At 48.8% G+C, this 16834-nt stretch overlaps 1 pseudogene across 1 annotated transcript in view; it reads right to left on the bottom strand.

Moving 5' to 3' along the window:
- LOC147658873 (uncharacterized) overlaps positions 1–16577 on the bottom strand; it is a 52423-nt pseudogene extending 35846 nt beyond the window's left edge. The window contains exon 1 of the transcript XR_015307440.1: positions 16429–16577. The product of XR_015307440.1 is annotated as an uncharacterized LOC147658873 (transcript). The remainder of the gene's footprint in view (positions 1–16428) is intronic.
- Positions 16578–16834: the final 257 nt, after the last annotated feature.

Raw genomic sequence — 16834 nt, 5'->3', positions numbered from 1 at the left:
CAAAGCGCCATCCGGGGAAGAGTATGAACCTAGGAACTGTCACCCCCTTTTAAGGCACTGCCTGTCAAGCGCTATAATTGGGAAGAAGCGCTGGGTGAAGTTAAGCACTGATCTGAACTGTACAGCTGGGGAAGCGCTATAATTGTGAAGCGCTAGAAACTCGAACTTAGCCCTGCATAGCGCTGTGTGGTGAAGCGCTGGAGAAGTGCTAAACTCCCGCCCCCTCTGCGTGGTCTGAGGAAGGAGCTGAGGTTGTGGGCAGAGGGAGGAGCAGTGCGCTGTGAATAGCGCCATCCTGCTGAGGAGAATCGCGCTGGAGGAGCCTACCCTCGTTTTGGCGCGCTGTCCGCCATATAAATAATTAAATAGAAGGGAGCCTGCCCCTTATTACCGCTGATATCACCGCCGCAGCCCGGCGCTGTCGTGGGGAGCCCCCCCCACTGCTGTGGGCATCGTTGCGGCGGCCCCAGGTGCCAGGAGAGGGCCGCCGAAGTGAAGATAGGGCTGCGCTAGGCCCTGAGGCCGCCGTCACCCGTGTCATGTGACGGGGGCCCGGCCGTGTCATCGGCCCGCCCCCGCCGCGCACGGATTGGCCCGCACGGCCGTGCCTGAGAGGCCGCTAGGGATTGGCGCCGTCCGGCAGCCAGAGAAGAGGAGCCGACGAAGCCCTGGGTCCCCGTGAGGGAGGGGGACCCAGGTGAAGTGCTGTTGCGGGGGCCCCATGCCGAGGAGGGAGCCCCGAGAGAAGCGACCGGAGCGGGAGGCCACCCCGTTGGTCTGTGCCCCCGAGCGAGGGGCCGGTGAGGTAGGCGGGGCCGGGGCACACTGTCGGTGCCAGCCCCGCCTCCCGACCAGAGGCGACCGGAGTAGAGAGACTGCGGGGCTCCAGTGAGGTCGAGGGAGCCCCGATTGAGCCGCCCGAGGCAGTTTTGAACCCCCCCCCACCCCCCCCCCCGGGCTCCCGTGAGGAGGAGGGGCCCGGGTGACTCCCCCGGAGGGGAGGAGAGCTCAGTTTGCGAGTGCTGCGCGGCGGGGGGGGCCCTCGGGGCACATTGCCAGTGCCTGTCCCCTCCGCCTTGAAGCCCCGGGTCCCCATGAGATAAGAGGGGCCCGGGTGAAACCGGAAGCAGCGAGAAGGCGCTGCAGGATCTGCGGGGCTCCCGGTTGGTCAGGGAAGCCCCGCGAGTGAGAGCGCTGTGCAGCAGGGGCCTCGAGGCACATTGCCGCTACCGCCAAGGAGGCCCTGGACAGCCCGGTGAGTGTGGGCAACAGTATACGGTGTGGGGGGTGGAGAGGGCAATGGGACACAAGGTCGGTGTCCCCCCCCCCTCCTCTGTTGACTGAAGTGGGGCCCAAGTGCCCAGAAACCGAGTAAAGGCTGCTGGTGACTGCTGCCTCAGAGTCCCAGGATACCAGTAAGGCCTACTGAACTGCCTACAGAAGCCCCTGCTCACCCTAAAAGTCACAGGGGGGGGAGGTAGAATGTTGTCGTGGCCTCCAGGGAAAGGTTTGACATGCATAGCCAAGTAAGAGGCTCATTAAAATGCACCTTTTTGCCTGTTGCCTGATTTTCCCTGAAGTGTTTAGGCCTGACATCCCACCTATATATGTATGCCCCGATGAGGGTTTGCCCTAGGTTGAGGTTCTTAGGCCTAGAGTCAGGCCCCTGTTAGGTTCAATGTGATACGGACCTAGTGGTTATGTGACTGCTACCTGCCTGTCCTCCCTAGTTAGGGCTGAGCCTTATGCTAAAGCAGGGTGCCTAGCGTACGGCGTCCCCTGCCCGAGACTGGGGACGTCTGGGGCCTAATGAGGGTTGGCTGTTGTGTACACCCTGATGTTTGATGCCCCTAGGTTGATGGTAGAGGGAGCCTAGCTGTTTCCTTACAGGTGTTCCTGGTCTATGAGGAGGGCCCCTATCTGATATTAATGCTGGGCGATGTATGTTCTGCCTAATGTTGGTCTATAGGTTGGCCTGACGTGTCATTCCAGGCCCCTGGTTATATCCCACTGATTTTTTATGACAGGTGTTCCTGTTTGTTGTGATTTACTGTGATGCCCTGCAGTTTTCCTTTACAGGGGTTGGGTTGGCGTTATCGTGCATGATGTATATCTATGCTAATGTGGTATTTTGCAATTACAGCCTACCCCTAAGGATGAGAGTCCGAGTTGTCCCCGCCAGATTGGCCCCAGATCTAATGTCATTTTAAACATTCTTCTTTATTTTCAGCTTTGGACTTACAGACTCAGCCCTTACTTCCCATGTAAATAATCCCCTTGATACACTTGGCTCTGGTGCCAGTTGGCGCCATGTTATGATACCACTGTTTTGCATTTTTGCCTTGCAGGTTGGAGATACTAAACTTCTTAATTTTCCAACTTAAACTGGTGTCCTGCCTCTTTTGTGGTGTGCCTGGTGTGTAGTCCGTGGGTACTGCGTGAATGCTTCACATGTCCTCCGAAGTTTGGCCTGCCCGCTTGGTTCCATGCTACCCCCTTGGAGATTTGGGTAACCCCATTTTTTACACATGGCTTTAAAAAAAATCTTTCCAACTCATTGCTTGTGATGGTACTAAGATACCTGATAATCTCTGTAGAGTTGTCCGATGGAATCTTGGGTAACAGTTCCCATACTATGCAGATAAAAAAATAAACATGTCGCTGGAAATTTGTGATACTTTTTTTCTAAAAGAGTGGATGGTTATCACTAGAGGGGCGCTGCAGGCTTCGGAAAACAAGCTGTCATCTTGGGAAGCAGAAATATGTAATGTGTGATCCGCATTCCATGCAAGCTCGTGTCTCCAAACACACACATGTATGTACTTGTACTTCTATTATTGATGCTATTCGTATTTGTGTGGCTTGATTATATTGGGGCTATAAATCCCAGACAATAGCGAGATAATCCGCACCCAGTTATCAGTGGCAGGGTTGTTATGGTTCGTTTGCTCCTTGCTCTGCCTGTTAACATGTTGGCTCCCCCCACCTATAAAAAATCAGGGCTGAAGATATGCCCAAGCATTTTGGAACCAGTGTGCACCCCCTCTTCTCACACACAATAGGTAGCACTATACTGTCTGACGTTTACCAGCTGTTGCGATGTGCGTAGGGATCTGTAGCCGCATACTGCAGTCACAAGTCAACGACTCACTATTCCCAGAGTCAAAAGTGCGATTGGATAAAAGGTCCGAACTGGCTCAAGGTGTAACACCACTTGTGAGGCCACTTGGTCACTGTTCAAGTCAGTTAGGCTAGTGCAGGTTCCTGGGTACCAATGCTCATAGAAGGTATTCTGGGAGTTGTTTTCGTTTGAGTAGCAGGCCGGATACCAATGATTTGTTAACAATACCCAAGCACTGGAAACATGGGTGTGCTTGCTTCCCTGCCCCCTGGCTGTGCTTGCTCCCCTGCCCCCTGGCTGTGCTTGTCCCCCTGCCCCCTGGCTGTGCTTGCTTCCCTGCCCGTGCTTGCTTCCCTGCCCCCTGGCTGTGCTTGCTCCCCCACCCCCTTGTTCCCCTTCCCCTTGCTGTGCTTGGTCCCCTGCCACCTGGCTGTGCTTGCTTCCCTGCCACCTGGCTGTGCTTGCTTTCCTGCCCCCTCGCTGTGCTTGCTTCCCTGCCCCCTGGCTGTGCTTGCTTACCTGCCCCCTGTCTGTGCTTGCTTCCCTGCCCCCTGGCTGTGCTTGCTTCCCTGCCCCCTGGCTGTGCTTGCTTCCCTGCCCGTGCTTGCTTCCCTGCCCCCTGGCTGTGCTTGCTCCCCCACCCCCTGGTTCCCCTTCCCCTTGCTGTGCTTGCTCCCCTGCCACCTGGCTGTGCTTGCTCCCCTGCCACCTGGCTGTGCTTGCTTCCCGGCCTCCTCGCTGTGCTTGCTCTCCTGGGTGTGTGTGGCTTTGGGTGGGTGTGTGTGTCTCTGGGTGGGTGTGTGTGGCTTTGGGTGGGTGCGTGTGGCTCTGGGTGGGTGCGTGTGGCTCTGTGTGTGTGTGTGTGTGGCTCTGGGTGTGTGTGTGTGTGGCTCTGGGTGTGGCTCTCTCTGTGTGTGTGTGGCTCTGTGTGTGTGTGGCTCTGTGTGTGTGTGGCTCTGTGTGTGTGTGGCTCTGTGTGTGTGTAGCTCTGTGTGTGTGTGGCTCTGTGTGTGTGTGGCTCTGTGTGTGTGGCTGTGTGTGTGTGGGCTGTGTGTGTGTGTGTGGCTCTGTGTGTGTGTGTGGCTCTGTGTGTGTGTGGGGCTCTGTGTGTGTGTGGGGCTCTGTGTGTGTGTGGGGCTCTGTGTGTGTGTGGGGCTCTGTGTGTGTGTGGGGCTCTGTGTGTGTGTGGGGCTCTGTTGGTGTGTGTGGGTCTGTGTGTGTGGGTCTGTGTGTGGGTCTGTGTGGGTGGGTCTGTGTGTGTGTGTGTGGGTCTGTGTGTTTTTGTGTGGCATTTGCCAGAGATTAAACTATTGGCATTGTAAATGACAATGCCATTTATTTATCTGTTTTCAAAACCAACACAAAAATACAAATGTTGACATTTACAATGCCAATAGCTCAAACTTTTCAAAAGGCGAAACCATTGCATTGTAAATGCTTGTTAATATTGTATCATATGAATATTTACATTCATTTACATATTTACATTTCATGTCGGTACTCGGAGGCATTGCATTCACATACTCAATTAATTATGCATTCTTTCTCACCTCATATTTGATCGCTAAATACCAATTACGGTAAGTATTTGCGTGCACATGTTTCTTTAGAACTGCTCATGATTTTCTTATTCTGACATGCATGTCTCCTATCCCGGTTTTCATTGTTTTATACATATGGGTTCGTGTCTAGGCCTCTCTTTTTTCATACCTTACAATTAAGCTGTGCATTGGCAATCGTCACTGTTTACCAATCTCCAATATCTCGCCATGAATTGGCCAATCTCAATATCTATGATGTCCAAATTTATGCTGTTTATTTCCGATGGATCAAGTCTGTGAAATTCAATCTGTGAATAATTTTTGACCCAAATGTAGTGCCAGTTCTTCCCCTTTATTTAATCCCTGGGGTGCTTTCGACAGCAGATCTATAATATACCGGGACTCTAGTCTCCGTAATTTGAGTACCCTGTCCCCACCCCTTGGATCTGATGGTACATGATCTATCGCAAAATACGGCAACAGCTCCCTGTTGCTTTGATGTTTAATGGGGAAGTGCCTCGCAACTGGGTAATTAAAGTCTTTATTTACAATTACACGCTGATGTTCTGGGACCCGTATCTTGACACTGTGTACTGTGCTGCCTATATATATCTCAATCCACACGGGCATAAAAGACAGTACACGGCATGTGTCGTATGACAGGTTAAAAATGTGTTGATTACCTTCTTTTGTTTTAATCCTGGTATGTCGTAGGATAACACCTTTCTACTCTTGGCACACGCTTTGCATTTCCCACAGTGATAGAAACCTCTCATATCCCTGATCATGCCTGTTCTTTCGGGAATTTTCTGAAAGTGGCTATGAACCAGTCGGTCCTGTAATGATCTCGCTTTTCTACACGTAATCAGCGGGACCTGGGAGATGTAATTCCCGATGATAACATTGGTTTTTAAGATGTGCCAACTCTTCTTAAGTATGTTTCTTAAGGAATTGGCATCATCCGAGTATGTGGTGATCAATCTGAACCTCTCTTCAGTGTTGGCTTTGCTTTCTTTCTCTTTAAGTAGCTCACATCTTGGGATTCTTTTTACTTTTTCTAAAGTGGTATCTAATAGAGCTTTATTGTACCCTCTAACTGTAAATCTTGCAATGCTGTCCGGTGCTGCTGCTATGAAGTCACACTCCCTCGAGCAATTGCGTCTTAATCTGAGGAACTCCCCGTATGGTATACTTTTCACATCCCACCGCCACCACCCACCTACCACCCAAACATTCCCCATCAATCCCACTCCCCCACCACCACATGACATCCGCCTCACCACCAACAAAGGAAACAGGAACCCTCTTCCTCCCGCTTTAGACCCAATCTCTTACCCACCTCCTACAGACACGCTACAACACCCGCCTCCAGCCTCCCTCCCACACAAAACTTCTATGAGCAACTTGAACACCAAACTCTCCGAATGCTCGGGCAATATAGCATCTACACCCCAGCTAGTTCCTCTACCCCATGACAACCCCCTCTCCCCCACAGAGAACAAGACTCAACCACCCCAATCCACTACGAACAACTGGAACACAGACCTCCCCAAACCCAACAAAGATCCCACTCCCCAGCAAGAACCCTCGCCACTTGACATCCCGCCCACTCCCATCAAGAACAAAAAACCCACCCTCCCCCTATCCTCAGTACCCATCCCCTCAATTCACCTGCCAGCTCCCTCCCCCACCCCCCCACTCCCGCAATCCTCCATGTAACCCTGAACTACCTGATTGCTGACCTCCCCAAACCTCCAGCCAACATTGAACTCACGCTCCTACAAGAGCCCTGACACCTTGCCCTCACGGTCCCGCCCAGACCCCACACAGACAACACAAACAAAACAAGGCAATCCAACCCCTCACCCCCCACCCCCACGAGACTCGCTTTCCACGGACCTAGAACCAACAACTCAATCACCACTAGGCCTCCCAGTACCCTCCCCCCCATAACCAGAAGTCCCACCCAGGTCAAGCCCCATTATCGCAATGACCCCAAAACTGAGCAGCGTCTTTTAAAGTTAGAAAGCCAAATGGCAACTATTATACGGGGTTTTCCGATATCCCAGCCAACCTCACGGAGCCCCAGCAGCTTCAGCATACCCACTCCTCCACCCACAACAAAGACCGTCCGTAGTCCCCCCACGGGGATGGGGAGCCAACCCCATCACCCCTCTGGCTCAGAGACGCAAATAAACCAGAGACGCCATGTCTAAGAGTGATGCGGCGGACCTCGCCTCATCATACGACAATCCGTTCGCTGCCACCCCAATCTAAAATCCAGGTGATCACTGGACTGGGAAGAGTCCAAGCCCCTCCTAACTCACCCAGACCGCCGTCCACCTGCACTAGCATCCCCACAGCCCCACTAATGAAAAAACCCAAAGCAGAGACATCCCCCACTAACTGCATGCTCATAAACTGCAGATCAGCCATCAAATACGCCACGAAACTATCTGAATCCGTCCTCACTCACGACATAGACATACCATTCATTACTGAAATCTGGCTCAACGACTCCTCCGCACCTCCCCTAGACACTCTCGTTCCCCCAGGCTTCACTATCAACAACAAAGACAGAAAAGACCAAAGAGGGGAGGCGTAGCAATCATACACAGAGACAATATTTCCATCTTGGAAACAGACTCCCTCAACTACAACACCTTTGAGTGCCCAACAGTCAACACAAGCAACAACAAAACACTAACCTACAACCTTATTTACCACCCCCCCAGGCAACACCACCACTTTCACAGAGCACCTGTCTGACCTGATCGCCCACTGCTCATAATGAGAGGTGAATAACCTAATTCTGGGAGACCTCAACCTACACTGGAATGAAGATAGCAACCCGCTAATTCAAAACCTGAGCAAGTTAATACATAACATCAACCTCTCGCAACACTGCACAGAAGACACTCACAACAAGCGAGCAATCCTTGATGCCATTATCGCCAAACGTGACACAGTGAAGATAATCCACACCCTGCCGGTAGAGTGGTCTGACCACCACCTAATCCTCTTCACTCAGCCAGCCACTCTACAACCCCCCATCCGAGAAGAATCCAAATGGACCAGAAACCTTACCCATATTAACATGACCGACCTGGAAGAAAAAGTAAATTCCCTCCTCTACACCCCCCGGGGAACTATCCACGACAGAACTCACTGACCATTAAAGACATCCACAACGAAAAGCGGCAACTCAGAGCCACAGAAAGACTTTGGAGAAGCAACCCCTCCACCAGCCTACTCGAACAACTCCAAGCAGCTCGAAGAAACTTCAAAAAACACATATGTAAGGAAAAGTCTAACTTTTTCTGCTCCGCCCTAGACAATGCAAAAAACAGGCCCAACGGACTGCACAAAATCATCAAACAGCAAACCACCAAACCCCCGTAGCCTCTACCCAGGCCTCAAAAGAACTGTGCGAAAACTTTGCCAGCGTCTTTGAAGAAAAAATCTCCAAGATTGAGCTCTCACTTAACATCACCACCAACCACGCCTGCGTAAGCCTGCCTCCACTTCCAACCGAAAGCACATACAGGCACCTCACTTACACTTGGAAATCCTTCAATCCAATCTTGGAAGCCAAGGCTATCAATCTAATCTCCACCTCCAAACCCGCCTCGCACGTCCTTGATCCGATACCTTCTCAACTGACCAAGAAACTCAAACTCACAATAGCCCCATTCTGGTGCAGAATCATTATCAGCTCCCTGAGAAATGGCATCATTCTGGATTGCCTCAAAGAAGGCCAAACAACGCCTTTTCTAAAAAAAAAAACAGGTCTGGACTCCACAGACCTGAACAACTCAGACCTGTCTCCAATCTCCCCCCTCCTTTCCAAAATTCTCAAAAAATGCGTCCTTTCACAACTGACTCAGCACATGGACAACATCAACCTTCTTGTTCCCCCCAATCAGGCTTCAGAAAAGGCTACAGCACGGAGATGGCGATACTAAACATCACAGATGATATTCGCAAGTCTCTCGCTAACAATCACTGCAGCCTACTCATTCTCCTTGACCTATCGGCAGCCTTTGACACAGTAGACCATCATCTCCTTATCAAGGCCCTACAAGAAAGGAGGCCGGCGAGCTGGTCCTCCGCTGGTTCACCTCCTTCCTCCACAACCGATCGCAAAGGATAAAAATCAAAAACTCCACCTCCGACCTCCACCCCATCAACAGGGGTGTGCCACAAGGTTCAGTGCTCTCACCACAACTGTTCACAATTTACATGGAGCACCTCACCTCCATACTTAAAAATGCCAATATCCCTTTCCATCTACATGCTGACGACAACCAGATCTATCTGGAAACTTCCTCCTCTAATGACATCCTCAGACTAAACCACACCCTAAAAGAAATTCATCACTGGCTATCTCTAAATCACCTTAAACTTAATCAGGACAAAACAGAGATCTTCCTCATCTCCAACAAAGAAGAGAACCCACACTTTGCATAATGGCTTAAAGCTCTGGATACTCTAAACTGCAACCTCACCCTAGATAACTCCGTAAAATCACTAGGAATCACCCTTGACCCCAAACTTGACATGACCGGGCACATCAAAAATTCAGCAAAGACCACCTTCCTCAACCTGAAACTTCTCTACAAGATTAAACCATTAATTCCCAACAAAGACCTGCCACCCAAGCACTGGTGCTATCTAGACGGGACTACGGGAACGCAACCCTCACCAGCACATCAAAAACTCACCTAGCTCCCCTCAAAACAACCCTTAGAGCAGCAGCCAGAATTGTCACTGGAGTCAAGAAATACAACAACATTTCGCCTGCACTAAAAGATCTAAAATGGCTCCTTACTGATCAGTGGGTATACTTCAGAACATACACAACAAACAATAAGAATAGGGTCTATGGGCGAGTTTACCGACCAACCAGGTGCATGCCCCAAAATACAGTATTATCACAACAGAAAACACCTGGGGGTCAAAAATAAGAGGTGGATCATAAAACCAATGCAACACAAAAGACACCAGTGAGTGAGCTTCGATAGTGAAATGCAGGCCGGGTTAAGGCTCAAGAGCAAATGGAGAAATAGTTCCCATCAGAAGCCACACTGTACCGCCCTTATTCTCATCATCTGGGTTCTCCTTACCCAGGAGACTGAACGGCCGGTCAGGTGTTACCGTAACCGATATGTGTGAGATAAGGGAAGTGAATAGAGTACAAAGAGTTAAGGTGGCTACTGTAGAGGCAGTGTTGTGGTGGGAAAAGTGTTAAGTGAGGGGAGAGAATATAAAATTAGGTGATCGGGTGGACGAACAACATTTATTAGTGTCTCCCAATCCCTAAAGTTTAAAAAGCAAGTGTAGGTGCGGGTTCCAAATAATCACCGTACTACATGGTGGTCGACATGTTTCTGCATTGTGTTGAACAAAGTTTCAAATGCATTCTTCAGGACCGAAAATGTAAAACACTGCTACTTAAATTTTGAGAAATTAAAAACAATATCACCTGATCTTCAGGTACAAACTCAACCGAATACTGTTGCGTCGCACGACATTAGATCCACACAAAAAGACAGACAAAATACAAAAGAGAACATGGATGAGTCATATTCCCATGATTGATATACTGTGACAAAAGGACATTCACATGTATAGAGACAAACATTGTCGATTAGCAGACTCACCCAAATATTGTGGTTGAGAGGCTTCACCCCACCTGGCCACAGCGCAGGTTTGAGGAGCACCGCTCTACAAAGAATTCATAAGTAATATCTTTAGAGCAATAAATCAAAAATTAAAATGAGTTCACATGGTGGTTAAAAGCTTGATATGTCCTTCATACTCCTCATTGAAAATGCGGAGCATCCCACTAATACTCAACTCCATCAATCCAAAAATGGCTGGCCAAGAGAAGGATAGCTTGGTCATAGAGAAGTTACTCGTTATATAAACTACGCTAGTCAGCGTGTATGTTTGTCAGTAAAGAATACCCCTCGAGTGTCAAATATCTTTAAGCCACATGCTGTTAGTATAATATTCGGCATTGTGCACTTCAAACTATAGGGCACTACTCCTAGCGCGATCGATATTAATATAACTAAAGTGACAGTATTTATTGCAATAACCGGGTCAAAGTACCCGTCTTACTAATAACGCGCTCGGCGTCCTGGAACAGGCAGGGAGTACTGGAGCGCGATAGCTGCACCAGCGCGTGTCAGTGCTGGCGTTCGTGATAGCGCGATCGTCATCTAACAGCGCTATTTTGGTTAGGCTTCGCGCACAGAGAAAGCTCACGCTCGCTTACCTAATCCGTCGATGTCTCCTGGCAGTCAGCTGTACTGCTTGGGGGGGCACCGACGTCACTGTGGACGGGACTGATATGCACTTCCTCGTTGTGCAATGAACAATGGCAGTCACATGGTCAAGTCACATGACCGCAGGAATGCTGGGAATTGTAGTCCCAACCGAAAACAGTGTGTAATATAGATAATCATTAGGGCAAATAAGTGCACCAATGAATATCTGGGGAATTCAATAGAGTAGTCTATGGCCAGAGGGCGCCGAGGCAGAGTTAAAGGGCTAGTGAGAACCCAGTGGGTAACTTATTGAGACTGCGTATATTGTAGTATCATAGGGACATCCAAGGGATAGGTTCATTTAGTCCCTCTTTGTCACTGTTAAGACGATATACCCACTTCTGTTCTATTTTGAACAGGAACCGGCTGATGTCAGTGCAGGACAGGGGTATTAGTGGTTGTTCAAGAACAGTCCAACAGAAATCTTCCGGGCCATGTCCCTTTTCTAAGAAATGCGCGGTGAGGCGGGTGGCTTGTTTTTTACAACGCACCGTGCTTTTGTGTTCCTGTAGCCTCGTCCTGATTTTGCGGGTCGTCATGCCTATGTATCGCAAAGGGCAAGGGCAGGTAATCAAGTATATTAAGTTGCTGCTGTTGCAGTTGGTGAATCTCTTCTGTGTCCAAGGGCGATTAGTCCCAATGTCAACCTCGGTGGATTTCCTGGTTTGGGGACAGACACTGCATGCCCCGCAAGGATGGTGTCCAGAAACTGGAGGTAAGTCCCACAACGTGCCAACTTGCCTGGGTTCTTTGTTGCGTGGGCGTGTGTGGACCAATTGATCTTTGAGATTTTTTCCTCTTTTGAAAGCAAAAATAGGTGGGGCGATGTCATCATTTTCAGTTTTTAGGATAGACCAATGTTTCTTTATGATTTTCTGTACCTGGTTTGAGCGTGTGTTAAATGTGTTCACAAAGGCAATGCGGTTTGTCTTGTCTTTGGGTGGCTGTATCTCCAAAAGGGACTCCCTATTATTGTTGGACGCCCTCTTCTTTGATTTCCGAATGATCTTTCTCGGGTAATCCTTTTCACTCAGTTGGGTTTCCAGATTCTTAGAGTGAATTTCAAATGCTTCTTTGCTGGAGCAGTTCCTTTGTACCCTTAGAAATTGGCCAAAGGGCAGATTGTCTCTCAGGGCTCGAGGATGACAACTGTCGTACCTTAGTAGTGCATTTCTAGCCATGGGCTTCCGATAAAGTTCTGATTCAATGCCATTGACGGTTGCGTGTAACCTCAGGTCCAGAAAGGCTAATGAAGTTCTACTATGTTCAATGGTGAACTTCAAGTATGCATTCTTACTATTCAACCAGCCATGGAATAGTAGTAGGTCTTCTTCTGTGCCGCGCCACACCACCAGAATGTCATCAATATATCGTTTCCATATATGTAATGACGACATATATGGATTGGTGGGCGTCAGAACCTCCTGCTGTTCAAAATGATGAACATAGAGGTTCGCCAGGCTCGGCGCGAAAACACTGCCCATGCTGGTCCCGGACGTCTGCAGGTAGATGGTCTCCTCAAAGCGAAAATAATTTTCTTTCATTGCGATCTTGGCAAGTTGCATAATGAAACTTGTGGGCGTGATAGATTGATGATCACTCTGTTCCAATAGGGCACCTACTACTTCTAGGGTCTCAGTCTGAGGAATAGACTATATAGAGACTCTACGTCAAATGACACCAAGATGTCTGTATTGACGTCATATGATATTGTTGGTAGTAGTCTAAGGACATCTTTTGTGTCCTGCAGGAAGGTAGGCATGGCCCTGACCATGGGGTTCAAAAAATGATCAACAAAAGTTGATAGAGGTTCTAAAACGGAGCCAATACCAGAGATAATGGGCCTGCCAGGTGGTGGTCTCTGAGGTTTGTGCACTTTTGGAAGACAGTAAAAGTACGGAACTATCGGGTGTTTTGTGATCAGATACTGTCCTTCTTGAGGCGTTATCCAACCTTCGCCGGTTGCTTCTTCTACCAGGTTGCTGATTTTACTCTGCAACCTCTCGGTGGGGTCCTCTCTCAATGGAAGATATGATTTCTGGTCACTCAGTTGCCGGATGCACTCATTCCGGTACGTCTCGGTATCCAGGATGACTGTTGCTCCACCTTAAGGTACAGAAAATCATAAAGAAACATTGGTCTATCCTAAAAACTGAAAATGATGACATCGCCCCACCTATTTTTGCTTTCAAAAGAGGAAAAAATCTCAAAGATCAATTGGTCCACACACGCCCACGCAACAAAGAACCCAGGCAAGTTGGCACGTTGTGGGACTTACCTCCAGTTTCTGGACACCATCCTTGCGGGGCATGCGGGGCATGCAGTGTCTGTCCCCAAACCAGGAAATCCACCGAGGTTGACATTGGGACTAATCGCCCTTGGACACAGAAGAGATTCACCAACTGCAACAGCAGCAACTTAATATACTTGATTACCTGCCCTTGCCCTTTGCGATACGTAGGCATGACGACCCGCAAAATCAGGACGAGGCTACAGGAACACAAAAGCACGGTGCGTTGTAAAAAACAAGCCACCCGCCTCACCGCGCATTTCTTAGAAAAGGGACATGGCCCGGAAGATTTCTGTTGGACTGTTCTTGAACAACCACTAATACCCCTGTCCTGCACTGACATCAGCCGGTTCCTGTTCAAAATAGAACAGAAGTGGGTATATCGTCTTAACAGTGACAAAGAGGGACTAAATGAACCTATCCCTTGGATGTCCCTATGATACTACAATATACGCAGTCTCAATAAGTTACCCACTGGGTTCTCACTAGCCCTTTAACTCTGCCTCGGCGCCCTCTGGCCATAGACTACTCTATTGAATTCCCCAGATATTCATTGGTGCACTTATTTGCCCTAATGATTATCTATATTACACACTGTTTTCGGTTGGGACTACAATTCCCAGCATTCCTGCGGTCATGTGACTTGACCATGTGACTGCCATTGTTCATTGCACAACGAGGAAGTGCATATCAGTCCCGTCCACAGTGACGTCGGTGCCCCCCCAAGCAGTACAGCTGACTGCCAGGAGACATCGACGGATTAGGTAAGCGAGCGTGAGCTTTCTCTGTGCGCGAAGCCTAACCAAAATAGCGCTGTTAGATGACGATCGCGCTATCACGAACGCCAGCACTGACACGCGCTGGTGCAGCTATCGCGCTCCAGTACTCCCTGCCTGTTCCAGGACGCCGAGCGCGTTATTAGTAAGACGGGTACTTTGACCCGGTTATTGCAATAAATACTGTCACTTTAGTTATATTAATATCGATCGCGCTAGGAGTAGTGCCCTATAGTTTGAAGTGCACAATGCCGAATATTATACTAACAGCATGTGGCTTAAAGATATTTGACACTCGAGGGGTATTCTTTACTGACAAACATACACGCTGACTAGCGTAGTTTATATAACGAGTAACTTCTCTATGACCAAGCTATCCTTCTCTTGGCCAGCCATTTTTGGATTGATGGAGTTGAGTATTAGTGGGATGCTCCGCATTTTCAATGAGGAGTATGAAGGACATATCAAGCTTTTAACCACCATGTGAACTCATTTTAATTTTTGATTTATTGCTCTAAAGATATTACTTATGAATTCTTTGTAGAGCGGTGCTCCTCAAACCTGCGCTGTGGCCAGGTGGGGTGAAGCCTCTCAACCACAATATTTGGGTGAGTCTGCTAATCGACAATGTTTGTCTCTATACATGTGAATGTCCTTTTGTCACAGTATATCAATCATGGGAATATGACTCATCCATGTTCTCTTTTGTATTTTGTCTGTCTTTTTGTGTGGATCTAATGTCGTGCGACGCAACAGTATTCGGTTGAGTTTGTACCTGAAGATCAGGTGATATTGTTTTTAATTTCTCAAAATTTAAGTAGCAGTGTTTTACATTTTCGGTCCTGAAGAATGCATTTGAAACTTTGTTCAACACAATGCAGAAACATGTCGACCACCATGTAGTACGGTGATTATTTGGAACCCGCACCTACACTTGCTTTTTAAACTTTAGGGATTGGGAGACACTAATAAATGTTGTTCGTCCACCCGATCACCTAATTTTATATTCTCTCCCCTCACTTAACACTTTTCCCACCACAACACTGCCTCTACAGTAGCCACCTTAACTCTTTGTACTCTATTCACTTCCCTTATCTCACACATATCGGTTACGGTAACACCTGACCGGCCGTTCAGTCTCCTGGGTAAGGAGAACCCAGATGATGAGAATAAGGGCGGTACAGTGTGGCTTCTGATGGGAACTATTTCTCCATTTGCTCTTGAGCCTTAACCCGGCCTGCATTTCACTATCGAAGCTCACTCACTGGTGTCTTTTGTGTTGCATTGGTTTTATGATCCACCTCTTATTTTTGACCCCCAGGTGTTTTCTGTTGTGATAATACTTCAGAACAGCCTGCCTCACGCACAAAGCACTACACACAGGGAAGCCGGACTACCTATCAGCCAAGCTCAAAAGGGCAGGTCAGACAAGGAACCTCAGAAGTTCCAACTCCCTCCTTCTCCTCCCCATGAGAGCACGCAATCAATCAACAGCTGCTAGGTCTTTCGCAGGAAATGCGGCCAAAATTTGGAACTCCATCTCAAATTAAAAATGCGCCTTAAAGCCCTTCTCCTCAACCGCTCCAACCCGAAAGGATAACTAACGTCTAACCCTACCCCCGCGCTGGCTCCGCTACATATGACCCACCACAACCAAAACCAAGGCTTCCCCAGGTCTCCTGAACTACCTCAACAATGCATGAAACAAGATCACCCCAAGACTCGACTACTACCTCTAGAATTTGCAGCAACCCTGAACTACCTCTGCAATTGCATGCAACAAATCCTCCTCAGTACTCTGCTACTCCTCAATAATTTGCAGCACCTGTGGACTTCCGAACTTTTGTTTGAGACTGCTTTATTAAATATCTCCACTGAAACACTGTTGTAATGCGCTCCGATACCCTCGGGTCAGGCTAGCGCTATATAAATCTCCAAAAATGAAAAATAAAATTAAACAAAATATGAAATATTGCGTACAGGATTGCCACCTGGCCAGGGTTTCAACCAGGATGCCCAGTTTTATAAACCCAGCCAGTAAAAATCGAACTTTTGTAAAATCTGTATTTTTCTCCCTTTCAAACAAATTCGTAAACGTTGAAAACAAAATTAGAGCAAATCGAGGTTGTATTGAGCTCTTGACCTTTCCAGGACCAGCCCCAGCCCCAGCCCCAGCTCAGGGTCAGCCTTGACTCAGCCTCAGCTCAGGGTCGTCCTTGACTCAGCCTCAGCTCAGGGTCGTCCTTGACTCAGCCTTAGCTCAGGGTCGGCCTTGTGGCCTGTTCACCCAAGAAAGGGCACTACTATTCACAGGGAGACCCTCCTCCCTCCAGCCCTGAGACTCAATGCACACAGCATCACTCACTTGTTCTGGTTTCCTTCCCCTCATTCCTCCGGTCCTTTCTTCCTCATGTTTTCCGCGTGAACCGAGACCCGAGAGCGGCTCCGAGGAAGGAGGAGGAACAGCACCGACAGCAGAGAGGGCCCTGCAGAGCAAGATGGAGATGGGGCGAGTGCGCAGGCGCTGAACAGACATACTATGACTGCGCATGCGCAGAGAAAAAACACTACATTCCGCACATGCTCACAAAAACTGGTGTTCCGCGCATGCTCAGACAGAGTGATCTATCCAGGGCATGGTTTCATCTGTACTGACAGCTCCAGCAGGGGGCGCCTCTTACTGGACATTTTATGCCATTTTTGCAATAGCACAAACTGAACCAAAGGTATCAGAATCATTTATATGAGATCCAGTTACACTACAGACGGAT

The sequence above is a fragment of the Lissotriton vulgaris genome, unplaced genomic scaffold (assembly GCF_964263255.1).
Source record: "Lissotriton vulgaris unplaced genomic scaffold, aLisVul1.2 SCAFFOLD_520, whole genome shotgun sequence".
NCBI classification, from domain to species: domain Eukaryota; kingdom Metazoa; phylum Chordata; class Amphibia; order Caudata; family Salamandridae; genus Lissotriton; species Lissotriton vulgaris.
The sequence above is the reverse complement of the archived record's forward strand: the minus strand, read 5'-3'. Positions and strand labels throughout refer to the sequence as shown.